This window comes from Bubalus kerabau, chromosome 1 (assembly GCF_029407905.1).
Source record: "Bubalus kerabau isolate K-KA32 ecotype Philippines breed swamp buffalo chromosome 1, PCC_UOA_SB_1v2, whole genome shotgun sequence".
NCBI lineage: Eukaryota > Metazoa > Chordata > Mammalia > Artiodactyla > Bovidae > Bubalus > Bubalus kerabau.
The window spans coordinates 22,417,421-22,435,037 of NC_073624.1; positions in this window are offsets into that span (position 1 = coordinate 22,417,421).

Genomic DNA, 17,617 nt, shown 5'->3' on the forward strand with positions numbered 1-17,617 from the left:
TGTCACCCTGCTTATTTAACTTATATGCAGAGTACATCATGAGAAATGCTGGGCTGGATGAAGCACAGTCTGGAATCAAGATTGCTGGGAGAAATGTCAATAATCACAGATATGCAGATGACACCACTCTTATGGCAGAATGTGAAGAACTAAAGAGTGTTAATGAATGTGGAAGAGAAGCGCGATAAAGTTGGCTTAAAACTCAACATTCAGAAAACTAAAATCATGGCATCTGGTCCCATCACTTGATAGCAAACAGATGGAGAAACATTGAAAACAGTGAGAGACTTTATCTTTTCGGGCTCCAAAATCACTGCAGATGGTGACAGCAGCCATGAAATTAAAAGACACTTGCTCCTTAGGAGAAAAGTTATGACCAACCTAGACAGCATATTAAAAAGCAGAAACATTACTTTGCCAACAAAGTAATGTTGTCAAAACTATGGTTTTTCCAGTAGTCTTGTATGGATGTGAGAGCTGGACTATAAAAAAAGCTGAAGGCCAAAGAATTAATGCTTTTGAACTGTGGTGTTGGAGAAGACTCTTGCGAGTCCCTTGGACTGCAAGGAGATCCAACCAGTCCATCCTCAGGGAAATCAGTCCTGAATATTCATTGGAAGGACTGATGTTGAAGCTGAAACTCCATAACTTTGGCCACGTGATGCGAATAACTGACTCATTTGAAAAGACCCAGATGCTGGGAAAGATTGAAGGCAGGAGGAGAAGGGGACGACAGAGGATGAGATGGTTGGATGGCATCACCGACTCAGTGGACATGAGTTTGAGTAAATTCTGGGAGTTGGTTTTAGACAGGGAGGCCTGGTATGCTGCTGTCCATGGGGTCACAAAGAGTCGGACATGACTGAGCAACTGAACTGAACTGAATTTTCAAACCAGGTGAATGAATGGAAAACAAAAACACAAGCCATATAAATGGCTAATATTTGGCATTTATAGATTTTATTCTTTCTAAGAGCCATCAAACAGGTTCTAAAACAATAACTGATTATAATAAAAACTAGTAGCTGTGTTGTCTAGTCTCCTGTTTCTTGAACCTATTGGGATGTTCCCTTTTTATTCAGGCAATTTATTTTTAATAAAACTTGAAATTAGTTCTTTCTTCCATCTTTTTCATACTTTGACTTTTCTCCTTTCATAAATGTTTGTCTCTAATTTCTTGGAGAATGCTAAGCCAAATTATTTTCACGTCATGCTTGAATTACTCCATTATTGTCATAATTTTTCTTTCCTTTTTAACTGCTTAGAAGATAGTTCATGGGTAATACTCATGGGCAATGCTTTTGGTTGATATAGGAGCCCTACCCTTCTATTTTGTGTGTGTGTGTGGAAAGATACTTTGTTTCTTGGCAAATGCATTGTTCCTGAAAGTCCAACCCTGTTCATGAAAATGCAATGATTTCCCCAAAAGAATAACAGAAGGGAAAAATCCCAGCTTCCTGGAAAGACAGGCTCAATTAGGAATAGATATATCTTTTTCTTTATAAGTGCTGAATTTACTGATAAGGATTTGAGTAAACTTGCAATATGTGAAAAAGAGAGAAAACTAAAAACAACGTTCTATATCATGGCCACTGAATCTGGATGTACAATAAATATTAATGTAAAATATATATGCTTATAATTTAAAAAATGCTAATCATCTCCATCAGAGAAAGTGAGAAAGAAAAATTGCTAAAGAGACACAATTTCCTGGCTTTTCACTTGTTTTCTTTCTATCTTTTAGACATCCTCCACCCATTTCTCACACCTTTACCTCAATATAATTTAAATCCCTTTTTTCTCCTAATAAGAATCAAATCACAAACAATACTTATACACATGACACTTTGAGTATTTTCACATTCTCCTATATTAATCTTTCTTCTTTTGCCCAATATTAATTTTTCCTTAATGAAAAACTGAACATACTATAAAATGATATTTTTCTATCATGATTGACCAAAGTTTTGTGGATGTCAGGAAAATAAACTCTTTAGGCCAGTAATCAATATTAGAATTAGACTGAACAGAGAGAATACTTACCACCAGTTTTAGAAGATAGAGTGGGAACAGTTGATAGTTTTTGGTTTTGGTCTTCTCTGCTAGAAAATACTATGGCAAAAATCATGATAGTAATTAGTTCTCTTTAGGATAAAATATTAAGACAATGTAAAAATTCAGTCCTGATTTCAAATCATTGAAACATGTTGCTGACATACTGATTGTAATAAGAACAGATATTTTCTCAATTACTTACAGTTTGCAAGCAAGACACGCAGTGTTATCATCAGGACCACACACAAGATCCCTAGGCTCCAAGCTAACACTTGCCACTTTGTAGATTGGTGGTGTGACACTAAAGGAAACAGAAACAATGATGAAGCTTCATCCTTTCCCAGAAAACATCAAATATAAAACTGGACACCAAAATGTTTCACTCTTAGAGGGAAATCATTCATTTTTTAAATTCTTGAATGTGTTCATCCTGAATAAAACCATTTCTTAGCCACATTTAGAACTCTAATTTTTCCATACTCAAATTTCCTCCCTAATAGATTCTTCTTGATCTCACTTCTTATCCTGCTTGAGGCTCCAGGTATGTCACCTGAACCACCTCCACCATCATCTTTGAGCCTCCTTTGCCTATGATTTTATAAATTATTAACTCTGAGCACTCCACAAATATACTTTCTTCTAGTAAACTCAGAAATGAAATACATCTAGATAGAGAAAATAATGTCCTGTGCTTAGTCGGTCAGTTGTGTCCAACTCTTTGGGACCCCATGGACTGTAGCCTGCCAGGCTCCTCTGTCCACAGGGATTCTCCAGGCAAGAATATTGGAGTGGGTTGCCATTTCCTTCTCCAAGGGGTCTTCCAATCCCAGGGATCAAACCCAGGTCTCCCGCATTGCAGGCAGATTCTTTACCATCTGAGCCACCAGGGAAGCCCAAGAATACTGAAGTGGGTAGACTATCCCTTCTCCAGGAAAACTTCCCAAGCTAGAAATTGAACTTGGGTATCCTGCATTGCAGGTGGATGCTTTACCAGCTGAGCTACCAGGGAGCATGAAGTGAAGTGAAGTGAAGTGAAGTGAAGTGAAGTCTCTCAGTAGTGTCCAACTCTTTGTTACCTGGTGGACTATAGCCTGCCAGGCTCTTCCATCCATGGGATTCTCCAGGCAAGAATACTGGAGTGGGTTGCCATTTCCTTCTCCAGGAGATCTTCCCGACCCAGGAATCAAACCCAGGTTTCCTGCATTGGAGGCAGATGCTTTAACCTCTGAGCCACCAGGGAAGCCCCACCAGGAAGCATAGTGTCATGCAAATAAAAATATTAATTATAAATTCCATTGAACATTAACATTCTTTTTTACTTTATTTTTTAACTTTACAATATTGTATTGGTTTTGCCATATATCAACATGAATCTGCCACAGGTATACATATGTTCCCCATCCTGAACCCTCCTCCCTCTTCCCTCCACGTACCGTCCCTCTGGGTCATCCCAGTGCATCAGCCCTAAGCATCCAGTATCATGCATCGAACCTGGACTGGTGACTCATTTCATATATGATATTATACATGTTTCAATGCCATTCTCCCAAATCATCCCACCCTCTCCCTCTCTCACAGAGTCCATACGACTGTTCTATACATCAGTGTCTCTTTTGCTGTCTTATATACAGGGTTATTGTTACCATCTTTCTAAATTCCACATATATGTGTTAGTATACTGTATTGGTGTTTTTCTTTCTAGCTTACTTCACTCTGTATAATAGGCTCCAGTTTCATCCACCTCATTAGAACTGATTCAAATGTATTCTTTTTAATGGCTGAGTAATACTCCATTGTGTATATGTACCACAGCTTTCTTATCCATTTTATTAGCCAATCAGTCATTCAGTATATCAGTCAAAAGGGAAGTAACAAAATACATTATTATCTTTTGTCAAGAAAAAAATAGCTGTCATAAATTTTATAAAGATATATGAGCATGTTCATCAAGTTTTGGCTTCCCTTGTGGCTCAGACAGTAAAGAATCCCCCTTCAATGTGAGAGACCTGGGTTCAATTCCCTGGTTGGGAAGATCTCCTGGAGAAGGGCATGGCAACCCATTCCATGGCAATACTTGCTTGGAGAATCCCCGTGGACAGAGGAGCCTGGTGGGCTGCAGTCCATGGGGTTGCAAAAAGTCAGCCACAACTGAGCAATTAGGCACACACCAAGTTTCAGCATAATGTTAGAAAATGTTTCTGTCAAAAAGTGGCATCATACTTAAAATTGGAGGAAAATAAAAATTCATTATTCCTTAAAGCAGGAGAAGCATGGGGGATGGAGAGAGGGTGTCTTCAACTTGGAGAGGCAATCTCTGTAAACACTTTTAAAGGACAGAAAGCTTGGAACTGAAATACAATCTAGTGGAGCTCAGTAAAGGAAGGGATGGAGATGGAGAGATAGTCTGTATGACTAGAGGACTATTTTTTTTTTTAACTTTAAGAATAATAGAAAATTGTGTAAGAACTTTGTTTAAAAAGTCATGATCATTTTGCTTGAAATATAAGGAAAGGATTGAAAAAGTGGAAGATGTGAGACTTTTGAGAGTCTGTCTCAGTAATCTCCGTGAAAACATATGAATCTCAGTCCAAGAGAGAAGCAGGTCAGCTTGAACACACTACTTGAGTGTGAGGAGTCAAACTTTACTTTCAGGTTTTGAGATTAAGCAATGAGGGAGCAAAATACTAAATTCAATCCTCTTAGTTTTGGTCATGGAGAAGGTGATGGCACCCCACTCCAGACTCTTGGCTGGAAAATCCCATGGACGGAGGAGCCTGGTAGGCTGCAGTCCATGGGGTCGCGAAGAGTCGGACACAACTGAGCAACTTGACTTTCACTTTTCACTTTCATGCGTTGGAGAAGGAAATGGCAACCCACTCCAGTGTTCTTGCCTGGAGAATCCCAGGGACGGGGCAGCCTGGTGGGCTGCCGTCTATGGGATCGCACAGAGTCGGACAGGACTGAAGCGACTTAGCAGCAGCAGCAGCAGTTTTGGTCAACTTCTGCCCCAAGTCCTCCAGATAGTTAAAAACGAACAAACAAACAAACAAAAATCAAGCCTCGGAGAAGCTCTATCTAAACACCAAGATATTTCTCTTATTTTACCAAAATAGTTGAGGTTATGAATTTCTTTAACTTGCCCACTCCTATATCTGTATGTACGTGTGTGTATGTATATTTATATATTCATACCCTGTTGTCATTGTCTTCTTTTTTCAGAAGATGAGCAATTTCTCTATGATTCAAGTCAAAACCTTTTACATGTCCTATTTATTCCATGCCACCCAGTCTCCCATAGAGCATTTATTATCTAAGAGAAAATTATCTTTTTTTGTGCCCTTTTCTTCATCATCTCTTTTTTTTTATAAACTTTATCTGATTAGTCTATATATGGGCTCAAATCTCTCAAAATCTAATATTTTGAGATAAGGGATTCCTTGTCTTGGCTCAGGTCTTTCACTTTTCATTGTCATTTCTCTTATGTTACTATTATCAGTGAAAATTGTAAAAATACTTTCCGGACTCTTTTTATTCCTATACTAAACTTCTTTCGATCCCTTAACTTTCAGTTGTAGCTTGTAAGCTTTTCTCCATCATCAAACAAAAACCCCAACTGCAAAATCCAAGGAAATAATTTTCCACTTACACTTTATTAGACATCGTTTAATTTCTCCTCTCTGGATATGCATTTCATATGTACCTTTCTTGAGTCTTCCTCTGCTAATTCTTACATGTTGCCCTTTTCTATGGTAGACCTTTCATTCACATCGTCTCTATTTGCAGTTCTATCTACTCACATCATTTCCTGCCCATTTACATCTTCTTTCTAGAGATTCAACCTTTCAGATCCCATTTCATTATGTATGTTGTCCTCTGAACTGATTAAGAAATGATTCAAATACCATACATGATCTGACTTTTACTGGATTACATATTTTTCTTAATGGTGGTTAAGATGATTAACTACTCAGTCACTTAAGTTAGGAACCTTGCTATCTTATTCTACTAATTTCTCACCTTTACCTCCAATATCCAAATGATTGTAGAGTCTTAAAAAACTTTGCCTCCAAAACATTCTTTTTCTTTCTGTAGTCTGTCTTTCTGCTAATAGACTCTTGTTAGTTTTTTGAAGTTAAGTGATTATTGCTTCTTTACCTTTATAGGCACCATTTTGTCCAGAGCAGGCCCACAGTACAAATTCAAAAAATAATTGTGGAACTGAGTTAGACTGAACTGAATTGAAGACTGGCATCAAGAATTATTTTAAAATAATACACGAAAGAAGCAATAGAATTCATATAATAGTTCTTACAAATAATGCAATTGTGTTGGAATTTGGATCAGTACAATTTTAGAAGAAATGAACATAGTGAAGGACTATTTAAGAGACAAACAATTCCACAGAAATATCCTAAAATAATCAAGGACAGTCCTGAAGATAAATAAATAGTGTAATGTGGCAATTTAATAAAGATTTTGAGAGAAGTAATCGAAATGCAAGAACTGAGATCTACTGAATTACAAAATGTAATATTATACTTTTTCTTTTTTTCCTAAACGTCCATTTTCTGTACTGAAAGAGAGATAATCTGGGTGATTTCAGTTCCTTGTGTCTTGCTAGCTGTTCACTTGATACGACATTTCTCTCATTTGTTTTGGGTCTTTTTTGCTTCTGTTGAGATCTGGGAAATTTCAGTTCTGTGTGGGTTACCTCTTGCTTGTTTACAATACCTTTGTTTTGCATATTCTTAAGGATTTTTTTTTTTCTGAAAAGACTTGGATTCCTTTAGCTCAATCTTGATATCTTTCTCTTTAGTATCTATGCAATAGACAAATGTGAGGAAAGAGTTAAGTGGTCATTGCATCAGATCAAACAGTGAAAAATTATTTCATTCTTATGTATAAGTAAACATTTAGGTATAACATGAGAAGAGTAAAAAAGGGACCAAATGAGAGACTAAATCTCTCCCAACATTGCAATCCTTATTTAGAAGAATGATTTTATTTTCCTTTAATATGATTATACATTTCATTTCCTCTTTTAATCATTTTTTGAAAGGAGTAGATTAAGTATATATATATTTGCTTCTCAATAGTTTTTTTTTTCTCTCAATAGTTTTTATGTAATGAATAATGTTAATCATGTGTAGACTATGATTAAAGACATTAACAAAGAACTTATTATTTAAATTTAATATTAGAGCTTTTTAATCTCAAATCAAGTTGACATAAAGGTTGTTGTATCACTGAAATAATCCATTATTCAGAAGATTCTTAATATAGGAAAAACTCTCTCAGGAACTAGGTAAATCTTACAATTGTAAAATAACAATTTATCTCTCAGTCTGCCTGCCTACCATCTTTTTCCTACTTAACCAAGTCATATTTACCTATCCACATACACACACAAGCAGAAGCAAGCACATGGACCACCTAAATTAATGAGACAATGCCAATGAACCACCAAAAATGAACAAAAGAAATAAAAAGGTAAAATATAAAATTAAAAAAAAATTATTGTCTTCAAATGCATTAATAAATAAAAAAGGCTAATTGAAAGAATAAAATAACTTTTACCTGTGAAAACACTAGATAACAGATATTTTTGTATTAGCAAATGATTGTGAGTACAAAATTATTTACCAATATTTACAAAACATAAAGTATGCAAGCTTTGAAACAATTCTACTTTTAGCAATTTATCTTACAATTTTTAAACATCCAAAGTTATACAGCACAGATTTTTTTTTCTCTTACACTTTACTAAGAGTTAAGATGGAAAACAGAAAACAAAAAACAAAGTTATTAGCAGATGTGTTTGTAATAAAGTGAGTTGTGAGATAAGTTAATATGTCACATTGATATATTGAAACTCTGCTGCTGCTGCTGCTAAGTCGCTTCAGTCGTGTCCGACTCTGTGCGACCCCATAGACAGCAGCCCACCAGGCTCCTCCATCCCCGGGATTCTCCAGGCAAGAATTCTGGAGTGGGTTGCCATTTCCTTCTCCAATGCATGAAAGTGAAAAGTCAAAGTTAAGTCGCTCAGTCATACCCGACTCGTAGCGACCTCATGGACTGCAGCCTACCAGGCTCCTCCGTCCATGGGATTTTCCAGGCAAGAGTACTGGAGTTGGGTGCCAATGCCTTCTCTGATTGATACTCTAGTACACCTTTAACTATTTAATGTAACAAATATTGATACATAAAGCAAAGTAATAGATTTGCAGTGATTACTTTTAGGTACAGTTTTGGCAAGTTTGCATTGCTTTCCATTTTACTGAAAATTAAAGAACATGTGATAAAAGTAACTTAAAGATGAAATTTTGAGAATTTAAAAATGTTGAAAATCAAATAATTTTATACATAGGATATTTTCTACATCCATGGCTATTTTAAGAGTAAATTTCAGAAAAAAAAATGGGATACAATTTTTTAATTAAAAATTTTTATACTTCCTTAAATTGTTTCCTGAAAACTTTGCTCAATGACAGCAAAATGATATTTAATTGAAGAATATATTGGTATTGTAAGAATGAGCTGTTAAAATATTTCATGTAATTAAACTACATTTTTGTACCAGAGGAGGAAGAAAAATGACTATTGTTATTAAGAAAAAGTAATTAAATAAGCATGGTCTAAGAAAAGTTTAAAAGTGCTATAATCACTGGAAGAATGGACTATTGGTTCACACTGAAGCATTACATAGACTTAGATCACTAATTTCACTACAATACTGAAACAAATTTCAGATAAGTCAAAATGTTAAATGTAAGACATGAGACTAAAGCTAATAAAGGATTAAAAGAAAGTATAAGTAAATAGTTACAACTTTCTAATCTCACTCAGAGTAGGAAAATAATTAAGTTGAATTATAGAAATGTTATTTTTATTACTAAAATTTTTTGTCACCAATAGTCACACTAAAAGATTTTTATTTCACCACTAACCAAAGAAATATGAACTAACATACTAATGATACACATTTTCACCAATAAAATCACTAAATTTAAGTCAAATGCAGTCACATAGTGTTGCACAATGTGCAAGAAAACACATTTATTTACACAGACTTCAGGTTAATCTAAATCTTTCCCTTTGGAAATTAATTTGTTGTTATGTACCAAACCAAATAATGAAAACATCTACTGATCCAAGAAATCAAAATAATGAGAAAATTATAGTTTTTTAAATAAATTTACTGGAGGAAAGAGCCTAGGTAGTTGGGAAAAATGAAAAAAAAAAAAAAAAAAAAAACCAGGAAAATTTCAAGACAAAGAAACAAAAAAATAAATAAAAGAGATAGGTGGATTCATACTCCATGCCACTGTTTATGAAATAAGCATGCAACATAATTTTACAAAAGCTATTTTTTCCTAAACTATCATTTATACATTCTGAGTTACTAGTTCAAATTAATGCTAATCATTACATACATTTTCAACTTCTTGAGAGAAGGAAATAAACGGAAGCAATCATACTCACTGACTTGAAGATAAATTTGTAGGAAAATCAGAGACTTAAAATAATGTAAAATTGTTGTAGGTTGAAATTAGTTATGAGGTAGATAATCTGGTATAAGAACCTCTAGAGAAGACCCTAGGTTAAAAAGCACTCTGATACTGACATAAACTTTTGTTGTTCAAAACATATGTGAAAAAGTACACAGGAAGTTTTCACGTAACTGCCAATTTGTAGTTTTAACTCTCCCACAAAATACTGACGAAGAAGTGAAAATGTTGCTTTAATACCTCATGACTTTTAGTACTCTGAAAACTATCATAAATTACAGACTTTTTAGTTTAAAAGGTCTGAAAAAATATTAATTTAATGGCCGCTTAATAAGAATATCCCTTTATCAAAGCTGAAGCGTAATGGAAAAGAAAAATGAGCCAAATGACATATTTTACTAGATGTTACACAGAACAAGAGTACCATGGGATATGTAGAAAAGTATGCAGATGTGTCAGAATAGAAAGTATATTTTAGGCTTTACTGGCTAAATTAAAATAGATAATTCTTAGTAGTATTTAGTGGTAGTTGCTATCACCACCCAGAACGAAGTTTACGTTGTGTTTATTATAACATGTAATATAGTGTAGTAGAGTTTGGCATGTTATAATTAATAACTGTGTAATTTGAAAGACTTCCATAGTCACCTACTTGTGGGTTAAAAAGACAACATATTATGATAAATTTCCAAATGTGTCTTTGTTGTTAGTTTGTACCAGATGACAGAGAATCACATACTGATCCCATCTTCCTTAAGTCACCCTAACATTCCTTTTCCCTCCTCTCATCATGGTTTATGTGCTCCCAGGTGTTATTGATATTGACTCATAATAATGGATCACAGTCTTCTGATTCATCAATGTCTCTGTGAACCATCCACTTACACCCTGGCCACTCAGTTTTTCTTTCTCCCCATCCCCAAGTGACTTCCCCACTCTGCCTCAGCCAAGCCCTCCCATTGGAACATCTCGGTCCTTGTCATACCTTTAAGTGTTTCATATCAAAAAATGTCTTATTAAAACTTCCCACCATCTACAAACACTCTTACCTTTCGAGATTGCTTATTCATCTTTCTCCAACATGAAAATGCTCTGATCTCATTGACATCTCCAGCCCTGTCTCCAACTTGACCTTGTTCCACTCCATCAGTATATTTCTTTCTTCACCTTCTTTCAGGTCAACCTTGATTCTCTTCTGTCAATCACTAACTTTCTTGAACATATTTTGGTCCCACTTGTTCAATAAAATCATTATCCTATGCTTGAGATAAGTTATCTGTTTCTGTCTGTCAACACCTGAGAAGCCAAGTGCTTTTAGAAGAGGTAAGATTTACTCCAATACAAATTCTTTGTCACCAGCACCAAATTGCTTTAATGCTGCTAGGCGTCCTATTGCTTTCTTCAGGTCATTATTCTTTCACATTCTCTGCAACTGATTTTATCACATATTCTCCATTCTTAACAAATCTCTCTTCCACACCCTCTCTTTGTTCTCAGAAGATGACCTATATCACAGAAAAAGAAAAACTAACAGATTACCTCATCTTTCTCTATATATATGCATGCATTTTATCTTCTCTCCTGTTCAACAGAGGTGTTTTTCTTCCTCTTCAATAAAGCCAATTTTAACTATATTTGAGTCTATCCAGCCCACCACCCAAGATTCACACACTATTTATCACTCCACTTTCTTTTTGAATATTCAATATTTTCTTAATATTATCCTTCACATCAGTTTAAAATTACATGTAATTTTTAACATCATTAGACCTCAAGCTCAATAAAAATACTATTTTTGCTCTCTATCCCTCTTAGAAAAATTCTCAAAGTGTCATTGCATTTCATTACTATTTATTATATTTTATTCTCACTCAAGCCATTGCATTCTGACTCTTTACTAATGACTGCTTGGCATCACCACACCTTTAGATCATAAGTGATCTCTGCTTCACTAAATGGATCCTTTATTTCTCTTTTAGTTGAACTTTCCATAGAATTCAACACCATTCACCACTCCTTTCTTCTTAACCATTTCTTCTTTAGTCTATATTCTCTTGATCTCTTCATCCACCATCCTGGTCTCAATTACTACTTATCACGTGTTTATACATGTGCACATGCTGAGAAGATTTCTTCTTTAGGTTTCAGCTCATTTATTCCCTTGCCAGTTGGGACCTCTCCAAATGCCCCTAATATTAAACACTAGAACTCCACACCTTAAAAATAAAAACAAAGTAAACATATCATCATCTCACAGATGTTCCTACATTAGTAAAGGTCACCATTTTTCAACTTGTTGAAAGAGTGAGGAATCTGGAGTCCCCCTACTTATTCTCTGTATATCTATGTCAGTTACAAGATTTGGCCTATTTTAAATAAGAAATTATCCTCAAATTGTCTGCCTCTGCTATGGCCTTGTCTTTGAAAGCTTCATACACTTCTATCTTTTTGCCCTTGTTACATCATTTGGCTTTAATTAAATGAACCATTTTTCCTAACATCAGTGGGTCTTCACACATCCTAGTATTCTTGCCTAAATCGTTCTTTGTCCTTTTCTTTACCTAACTGAAATAATTCAGATTGTATCTTCATGGAGCTCTGACACTAGGTCAGTTACCTCTATAATATTTCTCATAGCTTGATAGTTTACATTTTTGAGGCAATAATCAACACTGAAACTTCTAATGATTTCTGTAGTTATTTGACTGATATACATTTTCTACAACAATTCTAATTTCCACAGGGATATATCCATTATTGTTAATCATTTTAGGCCTTGACATATAGTAGACACCCAGACGTGTTAATTAAATGGGTGAATCAGAAAATAAATTATAGAATACTCAACAAATTGTGCTTGAACAACTAGATATACTTTTGGTAAAATTAAACTTAGCTCCCTATATCAGGCAAATGAAGTGCTAAACATAGGTAATATGTATAAGGGAATAAAGGGCTTCCCAGGTGGCACTAATGGTAAAGAACCTGCCAGTCAATGCAGAAGACCTTAGAGATGTGGGCTTGATCCCTGGGTCTGTAAAATCCCCTGGAGGAGGAAATAGCAACCCACTCCAGTATTCTTGCCTACAAAAGCCCATGGACAGAAGAGCTTGGCAGCTACAGTCCATAGGACTCTCAAAGAGTCAGACATGACTGAAGCAACTTAGCATGCACACACATAAGGGAATAAAACAAATAAAATATATTTTTAATCTTTGAGAAAGGTCAAGAAAAAATAAACTGAAGACAAATTTTTTTAGATAATGTATTTGTCTAAAAAAAGGAAAAACAAAATATTTTAAATATGTAACATTTTATTAAAATATGAAAAATAACCTATGTATATGACATTGTTATTGTTGTTGTGTTGCTAAGTCATGTCTGACTCTTTTTGCAACCCCATCGACTGCAGCTCACCAAGCTCCCCTATCCATAGGATGTTCAGGCAAGGATACTGCAGTGGCTTGCCATTTCCTCCCATACGGTATCTTCCTAATCCAGTGATCAAGCCCATGTTTCCTGCATTCATTGCAGGCTAATTCTTTACCTCTCAGTCACCTGGGAAATCTATATTATATAACACATATAAATTTAAATATAACATGTGGTGAAGTCTGATAAAGATATAATCAGTTTCCTCATAAAATGGCTAATCAAAATTTCTCCCACCATAGACAATACGAGTTCAGTTTTTAAACTATAAATTACCAATTATGTGGTGGAGGGTGGGGTTTCCCCAGTGAGGCAGTGGTAAAGAATGCCCCTGCCAATGCAAGAGATAAAGAGATCCCTGAGTTGGGAAGATCCCCTGGAGAAGGAAATGGCCACCAGCTCCACTATTCCCGCCTGGAAAATTCCATGAACAGAGGAGCCTGGAGGGCTACAGTCCATGGGATGGCAAACAGTTGGACACAACTGAGTACACAAAACATATACTTGCTATTTTTTATTTCCAGTTTTCAGAAATAGAGCCCCAAAGATATGAAATAGCAATCTAAAATGATGAGCCCTAGCCATGAGGAAACAAAGCAAGAGCTTGGACTGGGGTGGAGTGAGAAGTGAGAAGGTGGGATAAGGGGGCAGGGGTGGTGGCAGAGGGAGCAGGAGACCATAGGAGACCGAGCCTAAGACTAGGAGCTTGATGGCACGTTTTCTCCTGTAGCAGAAGCTACACTTACCTCTTCCACTTTTCTTCCTCAGTGCATCAATGGGGGCTGAGTCAGGTAGAAGCCAGTGGTCAGAGATCTTAAGAGAAAACCCAAAATAGAAAGGCATTAGTAAAATTTAAATAAGAAGGGGAGTTCAGTCCATGCAAACATTTTAAGTAGATAATAAATACTGAAATTTAGTTTAGGTTCAGAAAGTAGAAGAGATTGCAGACTTTTAAAGGCAAGTTTATTTGAACGTCAAAAAAGATAATTTGTAAGACTTCACCTTGCACTGCTTCCCTGGTGGATCAGTCGGTAAAGAATCCGCCTACACTGCAGGAGACCTAGGTTCAATCCCTGGGTTGGGAAGATCCCCTGGAGGAAGGCATGGCAACCCACTCTAGTATTCTTGCCTGGAGAATTCCATGGACAGAGGAGCCTGGTGGGCTACAGTTGATGGGATCGCAAAGAGTCAGAAAAGACTGAGTGACTTTCACACACACACACACCTTCCACTGAAGAGGATGCAAATTTGATTCCTGGTCACCGAGCTAAGATCCCACATGCTTTGCTTTGCGGCCAAAAAATGAAAAATCATAAAATAGAAGTAATATTGTAACCAACTGAATAAAGACCTTTAAAAAGGCTGCATCAAAACAAATCTAAGAAAAACAAAAAAAGAGACTTTAAGGACAGCACTAAATCGGAGAACAGAAGGCAGAGCATGGACCAGGTGCTGATTTAGATTCAATACAGTCAGGTGATAACTTTTTAGGAGACTTTTCCGATAAATTTTTTTCAATTTTTCTCTTCTCCATCCTTATATTTTTTTCCTACCTGAGATATTATTTCCTGGGTCTTTCCATTTCTTTTACTTAAGTTGTTGGATTAATGCCATAAGTACAAATTCGATCATGCTGCTTTATAAATTATTCAGTCAGTGAAGTGAATCCTTTTTGAAGCATGTGCATAAAATCAGATGGGTAATAACTTCTTGATCCTAAATTAGGACTTGAAAATTTGAGAAGGTGGCTTTGTGATATACACTTTGAATACATATCAGAAATCACCTTCATTTAAATTTCCATCCTATCCTAATTCATCTGAGTTCAATAGCAACATTTATCTCTCCTTTTATTTAAGTTCTGACAGTGAATCTTTAATGGTGCCCATGGCTTGTGATACATATGGTACACATTTTAATTTATGTGTATTATGTATTAGTGCACATATTATCATTTACACCAAAGTTTTCTTCCTGACTTACAGACAATCTATCCTGACATTTTAAGGCTGTTTTGTATAAGAAGTAAAAATACTCAGACTTAATTGAATGTATATTGTTTGTTGTTGTTCAGTCATTCAGTCGTGTCTGACTCTTTGCGACCCCATGGACTGCAGCACGCCAGGATCCCTGTCCTTCACCATCTCCCAGAGCTTGCTCAAACTCATGTCCATTGAATTGGTGATGCCATCCAACCTTCTCGTCCTCTGTATATTGCTTGATACCCACTAATTTCATTCATTAAACTAATAATTATTGAGTGTATAATGTAACTAGGTCTCTGCTACACACTGAAGATGGACAGTCACTGAAGCCCAGGTGTTTAGTCTATTTGAGAAAATTATAGAAATGATTATAGGGAGGGAGGAGGGAGGAGGGTTCAGGATGGGGAACACATGTATACCTGTGGTGGATTCATTTTGATATTTGGCAAAACTAATACAATTATGTAAAGTTTAAAAATAAAATAAAATAAAATAAAAGAAATGATTATAGGTATCTGCATAGGTGGCAGTGATATGAGTGTGCAGCTTGAAAAGAAAAACACAAAATCAAATCCTGGTACAGGTTGAAGTAGGGTGGATGGGAAAAACAGATTTTTAAAGGTAGTAATTGATTGGAGTCCTAAAGAATTACTAAGAAGGTAACAAAGTTATGGACAGAACAAGCAGTCCTTGTGGCAACAGAAAGCATTGCATTAAGAGGGCAGTGAGAGGAAATAAAACTGAAAAGGTGGCAGGAGTGAGGAAGAGTTTTGTGTTTCTGTAAGCAACCTTATTGTCCCTTCATAGACAATGGAAGCCTACTGGGTTATATAATAATATGACATTGACTGATATGCCTTTTAAATATATAACTGACAGCTGTGCAGAAATGGAATTGTCTTTTCAGTTCAGTTCAGTCGCTCAGTCGTGTCCGACTCTGCGACCCCATGAGCTGCAGCATTCAGGCCTCCCAGCCCAACACCAACTCCCAGAGCCTACCCAAACTCATGTCCATTGAGTCAGTGATGCCATCCAACCATCTCATCCTCTGTCATCCCCTTCTTCTCCTGCCCTCAATCTTTCCCAGCATCAGGGTCTTTTCAAATGAGTCAGCTCTTTTCATCAGGTGGCCAAAGTATTGGAGTTTCAGCTTCAACATCAGATCTTCCAATGAACACTCAGGACTGATCTCCTTTAGGATGGACTGGTTGGATCTCCTTGCAGTCCAAGGGACTCTCAAGAGTCTTCTCCAACACCACAGTTCAAAAGCATCAATTCCTCAGTGCTCAGCTTTCTTCACAGTCCAACTCTCACATCCATACATAACTACTGGAAAAACCATAGCCTTGACCAGACGGACCTTTGTTGGCAAAGTAATATCTCTGCTTTTTAATATGCTATCTAGCATATTGGTCATAACTTTCCTTTCAAGGAGTAAGCGTCTTTTAATTTCATGGCTGCAATAACCATCCACAGTGATTTTGGAGCCCCCCAAAATAAAGTCTGACACTGTTTCCCCATCTATTTCCCATGAAGTAATGGGACTGGATGCCATTATCTTAGTTGTCTGAATGTTGAGCTTTAAGCTAACTTTTTCACTCTCCACTTTCACTTTCATCAAGAGGCTCTTTAGTTTTTCTTCACTTTCTACCATAAGGGTGGTGTCATCAGCATATCTGAGGTTATTGATATTTCTCCTGGCAATCTTGATAATTGCTTGTGCTTTATCCAGCCCAGCATTTCTCATGATGTACTCTGCATAGAAGTTAAATAAGCAGGGTGACAATATACAGCCTTGACATACTCCTTTTCCTATTTGGAACCAGCTTGTTTTTCATGTCCAGTTCTAACTGTAGCTCCCTGACCTGAATACAGGTTTCTCAAGAGGCAGGTCAGGTGGTCTGATATTCCCATCTCTTTCAGAATTTTCCACAGTTTATTGTGATCCACACAGTCAAAGACTTTGGTATAGCCAACAAAGCAGAAATAGATGTTTTCCTAGAACTCTCTTGCTTTTTTGATGATCCAGCAGATGTTGGCAATTTGATCTCTGGTTCCTCTGTCTTTTCTAAAACCAGCTTGAACATCTGGAAGTTCACAGTTCACGTATTGCTGAAGCCTGGCTTGGAGAATTTTGAGCATTAGTTTACTAGCATGTGAGATAAATGCAACTGTTTGAGCATTTTTTGGCATTTCCTGTCTTTGGGACTGGAGTAAAAACTGACCTTTTCCAGTCCCGTGGCCACTGCTGAGTTTTCCAAATTTGCTGACATATTGAGTGCAGCACTTTAACAGTATCTTTTCTGTTCCAAAGCTCTGCTGTTAAAAATAAAGGACAAACCTCTGTTTTTTTCTTGTTACCCATGTCTGCCTCAGAACAGAAACTTAGGTTGTAATTTAGAATCATTGCTAAATACATCAGTATAAATTAAAGTGACTAGATAGATCAATGTTCACATTAATTTTCATATTCAAGTGGCCCTCTGCATCCATGAGTTCCACATCCATAAATTCAACCAACCACTGGTAGAAAGTATTGAAAAACAAAATTTCAGAAAGTTCCAAAAGGCAAACCTTGAGTGTGCTGCACACTGGCAACAGTTTACATAGTTTTTATATTGTACTTAAGCTATTTGT